We start from the raw sequence: 12,031 nt of genomic DNA, 5'->3' as shown, positions 1-12,031 counted from the left end.
GTGGTTTCTACCTCTGCATAACTTTAGGATGCATCTTATTTCTGGGCATCTTATTTCTGGGAAGTGAGATGTGTGCTTCACCACTGTGTGTTGCCAAAGAACAGGTTAGATCAAGTGTGTCCACTGACTGGGCAGTGATAATGGGCTTGGGGAGTAGGATTGAATAAGGCACAAGATAAGCATAAAGATAGGATGTTGTTAAAGAATTAGGACACAGACTTTGGCAAAGCTATTACAACTTTAAGATTGTTCTGTCATCTTCTCTAGTTTCGTCTTCTTGGAGATTTGGAGCCTCTGTGTGGACTGCAATAAAACAAGTTGCTGAAACATTGTGTGAGGACACCCTGGCCCTTGCTTCACTTTAGGCAGGTTTCAGACAATGTCGGTTAGCTTCCTTTTACTCAATGTACATGCATAGAAGTGAACCGATGGTGAACTGGTGTTTTTAAAGTACTGGTGGTGCGAAAGGAAGAGAACACTGATTAGAATTTAAAAAAAAAATGTTTTAATTTTTACTTTTACAAGTACAGGGAGTACACGTGCAAGTTTGTTACATAGACTAGAAAAATACTAACGAGTAAAAATCGACAGCCATTTGAAGTTAGGGTGAGCCCCAGGGATGTGTCTTAGAGTGGTTATTAGGTGGCTCTGTCATGCATCACTTATTTTGCTTGTCTATCTGACTAGGCTGCAAGTGCTATGAAGTTAGGGCTGATAGTTTTGTTTAGCTTGTTTTGTTTTTCCACCTGCGTGCTTAGAACTGGTCAAAAATGCTTCCAGATGAGTGGATCCAGCCTTTGGAAAATATTTTCCTCTTCATGAAAGGCCAGTCTATATGTGGCCACTCGTGCCTCTATTCTGATCATCATATTTCTGTTCCAGTTCCCAAGAGGTGTCAGCTTCATGAGTTTTGGGGCCAGGGGCTGCAGAAAATTGTAAAGACTTCAAGAGAGCCAACTCCTTGTTCCCTTCAGCATGTCGACAAGGCAGTGTCGGAGAGCTACTCACTCCAGGTGCTGCTACTATGACAGAGAACCCTGGACCACTCCTACTGACGTTGACTTACAGAGGAACAAGTTGGTTGGCCTTGTGGTTAATTTGTTCTCCATCTGGGGCAGGCTGTATAGCCTGTATATCCAACTTCATCTCACAGGAGACAAATAGACTGGACCTATCCTTGCAAGTGCATTGGGTGGGTCAGATGTTTAACAAGATCCTTGTAACTCTAATCTCTGGTAGGTTTATTATCTGAGTCTTACGACCCCTTGGTGTCTTGAAGACTGTAATCTATAAAATGTGTGGTGAGTAAAACAGCTATCCAGAATGCCATTCCTAACGTGTTATTGGCCTGTAACTCTGCCAAGAAGGCTCAGAAAGTCATAAATCTGATGTGAATTTATAGTGGCAGACTTAAGTATAGTCAATGACAAGATAGTCCTGTTATTTTACTGACAGGGGATCACCAACACACTGAGACTTACACATCTGGTCTATTATGAGTTAAAAGTAACACTGAATTTAAATTGCTCTTAACACAGGATATATCTAAATATTCACTGTGTATTTATTTATCTCTGCAGTTCAGAGCCTTTTCTGACGAGAGTCTTTACATTTCTGTGCTAACAGTTTATTCTTTATCAGTAATGATCTTTCTGGAGCCATTTGATTTGACTGTGCAGTGACACATGATATTTGGATAAACCAGGATTTATTTCCTCTTTAGCTCTGCACATGGAGTTTGATGACACGTTTACAAGAGATCACCTGTGATGAGGACAAAGGTCGGTGGAAAGCTGTTCAAACAGACAGACTTGGCCTTGAGGAGCCCATTTGAACCTCAACTCTTGACCTGTTCATTGACTGTGTTGGCTAATTGGGTCTTCAGTGCAAAGCAAGAAACAATGCTCAGCTTTGCTAACTGTTTGTGTAGCCAGAACATGAAAATCAATCTACCGATGACCAAAAGGGCATAGCAAACAACATCCCTGTGGAGTTGGGTGTTTTTGGCCTTGGTGTCCCACAGATGTGACCTGAGAATTCACACAACTTACATGAAGATGCAATTTATATAATTAATATGTTCACTGCATGGAGATTTTATTCACCGTAAGTTGGAATGGTGAGAGACGGAAAGAAAACACAGAAGCCTGAGGTAAGTAGAAATGCGACCCATGAAAGCAGTTTGGGTTCAGTTGAAAAGATTGTGCACATTCTGATATCATTTAATTGTATTCTTTTTTTTCCTGTCAGTGAGATGTGAAGGATTTTACAGCTTGTGAAGGAAAATAAATCATATGAACACAAAACAAAAAATCCACCTCTCTTTGGATACATTCCTTGGTTTAACTCCAAAGAAGTAGCTTGTGTGGCTTCTCCTAAAATGTGTGAAATACCACCTGGCTAGGTCCCAGGGAAAAAACCAACTTGGGGGTCGCTGAGTCCTGAAGTCTCCTGGCAGCTCAATCCTTGTTAGTATTTGAGATAAATAAAACAATTGATCTTATCTGAAAACTGCATAGAAAATAGGAATGTTTTTATTACATTGAAAATGAGAAAAAAAAAAAAAAAGCTTTTGACTTTTTTTTTTTTTGATGGAGTCTCGCTCTGTCACCCAGGCTGGAGTGCAGTGGTGTGATCTCAGGTCACTGCAACCTCCACCTCCCGGGTTCACGCCATTCTCCTGCCTCAGCCTCCTGAGTAGCTGGGACTACAGGTGCCCGCCACCATGTCCGGCTAATTTTTTGTATTTTTAGTACAGACAGGGTCTCACTGTGTTAGCCAGGATGGTCTCGATCTCCTGACCTCGTGATCTGCCCTCCTCGGCCTCCCAAAGTGCTGGGAGCTGTTGACTTTTTAAAAAAACTTAATGCTGTCAGATCCAAAGGAAGTTAATATTGCATTTGCATTTAGAATCTTGATTAAAGAAATATCTTGGAAATTAGCCCCATAGCACAGGACCCTCTTCGGTAGAATTTATTAGAAAGATCTCAAGTGGCAAGCACCATTTTTGTTTTCTCTTTCTCATTTAAGGTGGGAAGCTCTTTGCTCTTTTTTAAGATGCTTACTGCTGAAGTGAGTACAAAACAGGTAAGCACATTTTAATCAGGGGATATTTTCAAGGCTTGCAACAGTAAGTTACATTGGATCTATCCAGGAAAGCTTTTTAAAAATCCCCAAACCTATCTCACATACTTTATTTTTAACAAAGGAAGGGAAGAGAAAAGAGAAAATAAAGAAGGAATAAATCAAGTATAATGTGGCAGATGCCTTTCTCACTGCCTTTAATTGTGTAAAGAAACAATACAATGCAGTAAAACTCGGCGGATTTTATTTGGTTTATTAGCTCCAACTGCATCTCAGGCTGTCTCACTGCCCCAATTTTAGACAATACATGACATCATAATTGCTTCTGGCGTTTTACAATAATAGATACTGGTGAGAGTTGTCTGAGTTGTTTTTTTTTCTTGCCTCCCCTCACTTTATGAGTACTTCTTTGGAAAACAGCAACCTCTCATTTGCAGCGCATGCACATTTTGGCTAAGACAGTTCTTCACTACGCTGCCTGCAAAGATATTCTGCTCTATTTAAGTTCGAAGGCAGCTTTCTTCAATCCACCAAACAGACGCTTGGGTTCTCCCAATGATGCCTATCAGCTTACTCAGTGTGGTACCCCTGTCCAGGGTGCTGAATTGGAGAGATTAGCCAAATTAACCAAAACCAGGGCAAAAATCATTCTCAGGAAATCCAGATTCCTAAAGTAAAACCTTGGGTCACTTAATAGTATTTATATTCCACAATATATGTAGAGATTTTCTTTTGCTCTGCATGAATGACCTCTGTTAGGTGCTGAAGACCCAGCTAACAAACCAGTGGCAGAGAGGTAGCTAAATGAAGTCACCAAGGCAAATGTGAGTTGAAAATTGACCCAAGCACTGGATGACAAGGACATCTTTATAAATATGTGAAGCTGATACAGGCTTTGACTGCCATGCAGCAGATTAGCATTGTTAAACTGTGTCACAGTCCGAACAGTGCCTGGCTAGAATATTTATTATTTACTTAATCTTGCTGAACAAACAGACTATATTTATCAGCACAGGGAAGGCGCTCCCCTTTCAAGGTCCAATTTGCAGAAAAGTATCAGATAAACATACATTGTTAGAGATGGCAGGGTTAGGGGAGATGATTTTAAGCCTTACTTTTTATAGGTGAGGGCACAGAGAACCAGAGAAGGTAAGCGACTTTCCCAAGGTCACATAGCTATTATGTGGTAGTGCTGGGACTAATTTGCTAGTCTTCTGATACCTTGAAAATTGTTCTTCCCATTGAGACAAGCACCCTCATAGCTGGGGAACAGCCTGCAAACCTATGAACAGTTTCTGCTTTCCTGCAGAGTCACATGGTGATAGTGGTCCTGAGCAACTTTATGTTTTCTCTCTGATATCCCTTAACACTGGCCTTTGGGAGGAATAAGACATATTTCTCCAGGCCTCCTGCTGCCTGAGCCATGATTGGCATACTGTGACATGACTTTCCTATTACTACATTAAAGTGCCTTACGGGCTCATTCCTTCAAGATTCTGCCATCACTTGTGGCTGAAAATGATGAGGACATAAATAGTTATATATTGCAATGTATGGCCAGAGAGCCAACTGGAAGTAGACACCGTTCTGAAGCTCCCAAACTCTCTATATCTATTGTATGCTTCTTAGCATTTTCTATTTTGAATTATCATATGTTTTCATGTAGTATTGTTCTTTATTGTATTGTAAATGTTCAAGATTGCCATTATTACCTCTGTTTTACAGATGTGTAAACCAGGAGTTCAAAAGACTTGTCTAAGATAAATGAAAACTAACAAACTAGCAGTGAAATGGTGATATCTAGTTTCTATTCTATTCTTATTTCCCTTACCACATAGTTCCATCTCCCTACTATACCTGGCACATAGATAAGAATTAATATACCTATTTTGAATGAATGAGGCCAAATCTGACTTCCACATGCCTTCATTTTCACAATCAGTGATACTTTAATCTCAGGAGAAATGGAATGAACTTAGCAGCTTCTCCCACAAATCTGCTTTCCAACCTTTGTTTATTCTTCTTATTTTTTTTAGACAGAGTCTCGCACTGTCGCCCCGGCTGGAGTGCGGTGGCGCTATCTCAGCTCACTGTAAGCTCCGCCTACCAGGTTCATGCCATTCTCCTGCCTCAGCCTCCTTAGTAGCTGGGACTACAGGCGCCTGCCACCACGCCCGGCTAATTTTTTTGTATTTTTAGTAGAGACGGGGTTTCACCGTGTTAGCCAGGATGATCTCCATCTCCTGACCCTGTGATCCACCCGCCTCTGCCTCCCAAAGTGCTGGGATTACAGGTGTGAGCCACCATGCCTGGCCTGTTTCTTATTTTATGAGGAGATACCCTACCTATATTTCTGCTCAAAGCAAGTCATTTAAGTTCCAGGAAATTATCCCTTAAGTCTGGCTTTCCTGTGTGTCTCAGTTTCCATTCTCTCTCTCCTTCCTGCTACTGTACTAGATCAGGTCCCCATTATCTCTGATCTGCACTAAAATAATGATCTTCTTATGGACTCTCTTCCTGTGGATTCATCTCTCCTCCAGCATGGTCCTCACAGAGTTGAAGGTTCTAATTCACAAATCTGAATACATCACCCTCTACTTCAGAGCTCCCCATTTTCAAGGTCGTAATCTTAACTCATCTACATGGCATGCCATGCCCTTCATGAACTGGCCACTCCTTGCTTTTGTAGAGTTATCTATTGCCACTCTTTACTTCTTACTTCATACTCTACTCTACCATTATTGAACTGCTTGTCATTTTGCCCCATGCTCTTTCAGACTTCCAAGTCTTTGCATGTGGCATTCCCTGGAATATCCTCCTGCCTTGGCAAAGTTGTACCTACATATATGATATTGTGAAGACTCGTAACCAGTTGTTCTACCATTATAGTTCAGCTTCTTTTGACAATGTCAAAGTTGCATTTTAAAAGTGGATTCTGGGACTTTTGCTTCTGGCAAATAAGATATCACTGATACTTACTAAAATGGTTAAAATCAAGAATATTGACTATTCCAAGTGTTGGTAAAAATAGAGAGGAAATGGAACTCCCATACATTGCTGGCAGAAATGCCAAGTAGGTGTAACGACTTTGGTACACAGTTTGGCACTTTCTTTAAAAGCTACACATGTGTCTACTACGTGACCCAGTCCTTCTATCCCTTGGTATTTATCCAAGGGAAATGAAAGCACATACCCATACTAAGTCTGCTACACCGATGTTTGTAGCAGCTTTATTTGTTATAGCACCAAATTGGAAATAACACAAATGTCCATCAATGGGTGAATGAATAAACAAATTGTCATATATCCATGCAGTACAATACTACCCAGTAATAAAAGGAATGGACTATCGACACACTTTACAATGTGAAATAGTATCAAAATAATTATGGGGAATGATAGAAGCCAGACCAAAAAACAGTGAGTATTGTATGATTCCATTTATATATACAGAAGAATCTCTATCTGGGGATTCTGCATTTGTGGATTCAATCAACTACAGATAAAAAATATTTGAAAAAATTTTAAAATGCAACATAAAAATAATACAATGCAGTATAACAACTATTTATATAGCATTTATAATGTATCAGGTATTATCAATAATCTAGAGATGATTTAAAGTATAAAAGAGAATGTGGGAAAGTTATGCAAATACTGCACAATTTTACATAAGGGACTTGAGCATCGATAGATTTTGATATCCACAGGAGTGTCCTGGAGAAAAATCCCCGAGGATACTTGAGGGGACAACAGTAAATCCAGTAAATCCAGGGAATATAACCTAATGCATAGTGACAGAGAGCAGATGAAAGATTACCTGGGATGAGGGTGTCATGAAGAGGGCATGGGAAGGAAAGGGGGGAATGGATTGAAAATGGGCATGAGAAAACTTATGGTTGGGGGTGATGCTTTTTTATTATTTTAATTGTGGTGATGCTTTAATATGTACAAACATATTAAATTCTTCATTTAAAATGTGTGTAGTTTATTGTATGTCCTTTGTCCTCAGTAAAACTGTTTTGAAAAACAAATCCTAAAACTTACAAATAATGAATTTTTAGTTGTGAGAATTTCAGGCATTTTGGTGGGTGCCATGATCCTGGTCAGAGCATCTTTTTGTTATCCCTTGTCTATCAATATGACCTAAGAGTAAGGCTTGTCCCAACTATAGCAATGGGCCATTCCTAGTAAAGTATTTTCAGGACTATTTTTCACTTCTGAAAATGAGAAAAGTAGAACATCTTGCTGAAAAAATGTAAGAAATATCAGCATCATCTGGGGTTCTCTTCCTGTATTAGTTAGGGTAGGCAAACTGCTTCAGCAAAAATACCCAAAACATCAATGATTCAATACAAAGGAAATTATTTCTTACTTTCATGCAGGCCCTATGGTGGTGCTCCACATGATCATTCAGGGACATTTGTCATTTCTGCCCATTGCTCCACCATCCCCTAAGGCCTTAATCTCCTCTCTTGTATCTTGTCAACAGGCAAAGAAAAAATGTATGAAAAATGACCTTGAAGGTTTAACATGGTCAAAAGCTAGAAGTGGTGGGTCTCATTTCTGCCCATGTATTCACATTTTATTGGACAGAACGCACCCTCAAGATGATACCCAACACCAACGGGAATGAAGGGAATGCATTTTGTAGCCAGCCTTCCTGTCTCCATTACAGTCCTCAATACCTACTCTCATTTCAGGCATTTCTTAATGAGCCAGCGCTAACTTTTGACAAATATACACCTTCATTATTTAATAATTTTTTGTGTGTGTACTTCCTATGTGAGAATACACATCAGACCTGGTTCTGTCTTTATTATAGTGTCATAAAGGGATACAATGTACATAAAAGAAAGATATTAAAAAGATAAATTTATAAGTAATTATAATTGAGGTAGATATTACAAATAGAAAGAGCAGACAAAGGACCCATGGTATTTCTGTGAAAAACTGAGCATTCATCCATTCATTTCAACAAATTGAACTCAGTGTGGAGCACTGAGCTGCCATGGTACGGAAGTCCAATCCTGTGAGTTTCAGTGACCCCTGCACTTCTGGAGTTCACAATGAGTTGAGAAAATAAAACACCTATGCAAGGAACTCTATCAAAAGGCCCTTTAGAAGTACCATAAGAATTTGGAGTGGAGAACAACCAGTTATCCAAAAGAACTGTTTTCTCTTTCCTCTGGTGAGAAATTGCATTTCCTATCCTTCCATGTAGTTGGGTGCAGCCATGAGTGAAATGCGAGCAGGAATGTTATGTTCAAGCACTGCTTCTCTTGCTTAAAAGAAAATGATTTCCATGGATTTATGCTATTCCCTCTTACCTAAAGTTTTTTATGGATATATTTGTGGCCCAGCTTCAACCATGTGGAAGACAATGCCCCAGAAGATGGCAGAGCCACAACATGGAGGGAATCTGGGTCTCCATATGACTGGATTGAGCAGAGTTGTTTTCCCAATCTGGATTCCTCATTTCAGGAAAGCCATAAACTTTCATCTTGTTCATGTCACAATATTTCTGGGTCTTCTTTTTCTTTTGTTATAAGAGCTTAGTCTTTTCTAAGTCATTGTGAGAAATACAATAAAAATAGAGTGATTCTCAGAGAAGAGAGATCCCCTCTGGCTGCAGTGACCAGGAGATGCTTCATGGAGAAGGTGGCATTTAGGTTCAACATTTTTTAATGGGTGGAAGAAAGGGAACTTTAATAGAGGGACGAGCCTAAGGAAAGGGCTGGGACTAGGAAAGTAGAAATTAACCACAGAATTGCATCATCACACATAGCTCTGGCCAATTCTCTCCTCTCCTTCCTCCTGCCATACAGATGTAGAGTTCTCTAATTTTAGAAGTTCCTTTTCTGTTAATTCTAGTCTAATGACGTTTAATAACCCATAGGGTTGGCAACATATTTAAAATTATCTTTAAATCTTTTTGGTGAAATTTGCCATTGTAATTAGTCTCTATAATACGACTCATAATCCCTGTTATATCACTGCAGTGAAATGAGGATAATTGAAATAATTAGCTGTATGATTCAGCTACAGTGTCATGATGGCCTAGGTAATCTGGAGTGCTTAGAATTTGAGGTATAGGCCAGGCCAGTGGCTCACACCTGTAATCCCAGCACTTTGGGAGGTCGAGGCAGGTGGATCACAAGGCCAGGAGTTCGAGACCAGCCTGGCCCACATAGTGAAACCTCGTGTTTACTAAAAATGCAAAAATTAGCTGGGTGTGGTGGCTCGTGCCTGTAGTCCCAGCTAGTTGGGAAGCTGAGGCGGGAGAATCACTTGAACCCAGGAGGCAGAGGTTGCAGTGAGCCGAGACCATACCATTGCACTCCAGCCTGGGTCACAGAGGGAGACTGTCTCAAAAAAAAAAAAAAAAAAGAATTTGAGGTATAAGTATTCTGAACATCTCCCCTTTGCCTACTTGTATCTACTTTTTGAGGGTCAGTGAGTACAACTAACACTTCCTTTTAAATGTATTCCCCACCTCTTATTGCTCTTCTCCTAACATAAACTGCAAGATTCTAGTATATTTGGGCTTATGACCATGATAGCTTACTCTATAGTTTAGAAAGTGCTTGTTATATACATTATGTCATTCTAATTTAGATAACTGTAAGGTAGATTCTGGGCTGGTATTATCCCCATTTTAGATGAGGAAAACCAAGGTCCAAGAAAGGCGTTTGACTTTTTGCTTGAAGTTTTGCTTATAGGTAACTGTTAGTCCAGGAGTCAGGCTCATGCTTTCTTATTCTAACTCTAGTGCTTTAAGAGATCTGGCCTTTTCTGGCAATTTGCTCCTAGGTGACTTTGTTTGGCAATGTCTCTACTGCAATGTAGAGAAGAAGGTGTTGTTCCTAGAGCCATATGTGTGGGGCTAAATTTTAATGTGTCACATCCTAGCTGTGTGACCATAGACAAGTTAGTTAATCACCATGTGCTGTAGAGTTTTTATCTACAAAATGGGAATGAGAATATTACCAACCTTATAGTATTTGGGGTGGATTAACTGATATATGTAACCTGCTTACTAGGTGTTGGTTCCAAATGTTATTATTATTATTCTGCTCTATTTTAACAATCTAAGTCTTGAAAACTCAAGACAAAATCTATTCAACTTTTATGTTGTAAATTCCAAATCAGACCCCATCAGGAATTCCAGGTTCTCTAGGTTCCAATGTTCTCTCATGAAAGAAGAACTGCTAGAGAGATTCCAGTTCCCGTAGGACGTCAGTTAATTGGAACTCAATGACCCAAAGCCCTAAATTAACTAAAATTTCTTTCTTTTGCTTTGTTTTTAGGAGAACCAAAAAACTTAAGGCAGTTGATATTCATTAATTCAGTTATTATTCAATGAACTCTTGCTTTGTGGAACATATTCTGTTGTGTGCTGTGAGGGTCACAAAAGTGAACCTGATGCTTAGTCTGTCCTTAAGCTATTTGCAATTTAGTAGCTAAGATAGGACATGTACACATAAGCTTAATAGAATGCATAGATAAAAGATAAGGGAGGGGATGTGGGTATTTTTTTTAAATTGTAGGCAACGGGAATTTAGTGGGAATTACTTTTATCAATCAAGGTTTATCACAGGCTCGGTGGATTTGGGGTTCTATCTTCTACTTCCCTGTGCAATAAAACCAATGTTAGGAATGCCTGCAGGACCCTCACTTATTGCAGTCAAACTCATTTATGATTTACTAGACTGATACAGAAAAGGTTTTTGATCATATAAATGAAACATATATTAAACGAAATAATGAAAAGATATTTATTCCCACACTACCCAAAAATCACACCACCAGAATATTCTAATCCTATTAGCTATGCAACTCCTAGACCTCACTAGAGGCCAAACACATATTTGGTGGCTTCAGAAGTTCTCAGTATTCTGAATATATTAGATGTTATACAACGCACTGAATGTATCCTGGAGATTTTCAAGGGGGAGTTTGCAGAATACACTTGCTGTTTGATTAGACAGATTGGTTTTGAAAAAAGAGAGTTTTGATTAGACAGATTGTTCTTTAAAAAGAGAAAGAAAATAGAAATAATAAATAAGAAGAATAGCTATGTTTAAAATCCTTGTTATATCATTACAATAATTCTAAAAGGTGGGGCAATGTTACCATCCCATTTTATAGCTTAAAAAGCTGAAGCACATGAAAATCAGGTAACATTCCATATGTCACACAGTTAATATGTATTAGGGCCAGGATTCTAGCTAATTCTAGTGGTATTCAGAGCAAGCTTGCTTAAAAGTATATTATACTCCTAATAGCATAGTACAAAAATTAGCAAAGAAAATGAACAGGCAATTCACAGGTAAGAAAATATGTTGAATAATAGATATATGAAAGAATATTCAGCTTTTTAAATTAATCAGAGAAGTGTAATAGTTTTTTTAAAGATACTAGTTTTAGACTTAAGTGCCATATACTATCTGTAGCAGCTACTCAATTCTGTTGTTGAAATAAGAAAGCAGCCATAGAAAATACATTAAAAAATGAATGTAGCTGATTGCCAGTAAAACTTTATTTACAAAAACAGGTGGCGGGCCAGTTTTGACCAGCAGGCTGTGTAGTCTTCTGACCTCTGCATTATGAGATTTTATGGATATAATATAAATATAAAAAAGAATGAATATGTGGAAATGTAGGAATATTCTAGATACAGTATTAAGGGAAAAGATGCAAGTTTCAGGGTAATGTTTATGGTACATCTCAATTGTAAAGAGCTGTATGGCAAAATATACATGACAGTTGTATGTTGCAGCCTGTATATGTATGTTGAAAATATCTACATAAGTTAGTAAGTGCTGCCATGGACAAAGTGCAAAATGATATCTATTAAACTACTAACTTGGGATTTTTCGGGGGCAATTGGAATTGGGCAGGTAGAGACTAGTGACGTTTTCTTTGTTTTTTTTTTTTTTTTTTT

Source organism: Hylobates moloch, unplaced genomic scaffold (genome assembly GCF_009828535.3).
Source record: "Hylobates moloch isolate HMO894 unplaced genomic scaffold, HMol_V3 SCAFFOLD_17, whole genome shotgun sequence".
In the NCBI taxonomy this organism is placed as follows: Eukaryota; Metazoa; Chordata; class Mammalia; order Primates; family Hylobatidae; genus Hylobates; species Hylobates moloch.
This window is presented reverse-complemented; position numbering follows the sequence as displayed.